Source organism: Octopus bimaculoides, chromosome 5 (genome assembly GCF_001194135.2).
Source record: "Octopus bimaculoides isolate UCB-OBI-ISO-001 chromosome 5, ASM119413v2, whole genome shotgun sequence".
Taxonomy (NCBI): domain Eukaryota; kingdom Metazoa; phylum Mollusca; class Cephalopoda; order Octopoda; family Octopodidae; genus Octopus; species Octopus bimaculoides.
In genome coordinates this window covers 97,681,007-97,682,623 of record NC_068985.1, presented here as the reverse complement: position 1 = coordinate 97,682,623, position 1,617 = coordinate 97,681,007, and the positions used below count along the sequence as shown (strand labels likewise).

At 36.1% G+C, this 1,617-nt stretch overlaps 1 long non-coding RNA gene across 1 annotated transcript in view; it reads left to right on the top strand.

The window, feature by feature from the left end:
• Positions 1–1,073: 1,073 nt before the first annotated feature.
• Positions 1,074–1,617, top strand: part of LOC128247855 (uncharacterized) — an 88,112-nt gene continuing 87,568 nt past the window's right edge. The window contains exon 1 of the long non-coding RNA XR_008264179.1: positions 1,074–1,319. This is a non-coding gene — a long non-coding RNA (uncharacterized LOC128247855). The remainder of the gene's footprint in view (positions 1,320–1,617) is intronic.

Genomic DNA, 1,617 nt, shown 5'->3' with positions numbered 1-1,617 from the left:
TATATATATATATATATATATATATATTCATATATATGAATTCTGCCTCTTTGAATCGAGTTGTATCGACATTCGATAACTTTCCTCTGGTTACCAGAAGAACGTCTTAAGCACTACTTTGTGTAAACTGTAAATGCGATGCGTCTACGCTCGACAATGTTTACACAGCGATGTAGATTTAATATCAAATTCGCGGTGATGGTGGAGACCTGGTTAATGAATACGCGCGGCCAACTTTGCAATTGATTAACGCCATGGTGAGCGAGGAGCTGGGGGATCAGGAGGAGGAGAATAGGAGGAGGAGGAGAAGGAAAAGGAGAAGAATAAGTGTTTATCGGACTTATACGGCCTCACTGTCGTTTTGTCTAGAATAACTTATAGCACGTCACTCAGTAAAGATTCAAGTGTAGAAATGATTCTAAGAGAAGATCGATCGAACAGTTTCTAAATTATAAGAAACTAGGTCAAAAACGGAAGCTTTTAAAACGTTTCTATACTTACGTAGTTTTAATTTCATCCAAAAGTTCAATAAAATATACCGATAGTTATATTTATTCATCTGTTTTGCTACCCATCTACCTATGTATATATATATATATATATATTTATATATGTATTAATATTTAGCAGAAGCAACAGAGTGAATCAAGGTCCAAGAGTTTCGTGCGTTGGCACTTATCAAGTGGTCGAAGGCCCAACATTCTGAGTTCTTTTACAGGGCTTAGAAAAACTGAAGGACCGCTCCAATGAGTGTGTGAATCTGAGAGCGGAACATGTTGAATAAAATCATAATTGACTTATCCTCCTGTATTTTCTTTTACCCAAAGCCAGGAACTTTTCAGCACCCCTCGTGTGTGTTTATAAATATAAGCAAATGATAAACGGATCTTCGTTCGTTATCAACTGAACGGATCTACTCACTGGATTAAGAGGTTGAGTATTTCAACAACCACTTTTACCTCTGTCGTAATTCTCAGTCAAAATCAGCGTCAGACTGTGTGAGACCATATATATGAAATTACAGAGAAGTTTGTTATAAAGTCCAACAGAAAGAGGAGTGAAAAGAACTGTAAACTTAGGAGACAAAAACACCAAAAACTTATGAATGATTTCATTGGCTCAACTTAACACAAAAGCAAACGATTGCCCAAAGAAGAAAATGGATTTTCTGTGTATAGTAGGCTTTACTTAGATAAATATACAATTGAAAGTATGTTTCAACATTTGCTATGAGTAGTTCAAGTCACTAAGGAGCGCGTGTGCTATGAAAACTTCCGGTTGTATTTATAAAGTTAGTGCATTCATTATTCAACAGTCTGGTGAGTTTTTGAAAGATTTTTCAATGGCTGCTTTGGTTTTGTTCCCGTGTAAACAGGTTATTGAACTGAGTGTCGACATAGATTGACGCCAATGTTGTTTCTCAGGGACGAAAACAACTGGAGCACTGTTGTTTAACATTGTCAGTCCACAATTTATTCAATGAAGTCTCTATAAAATGTCATTTTAACATATTCCGTCCTTTCATATCAGAGTTTTCAATACGACATATGAGATTTAAATACTAACTCGCGTGTAAAGAACTAACAGAGCTGTTCTCATTCATCCGGGCACATTTTC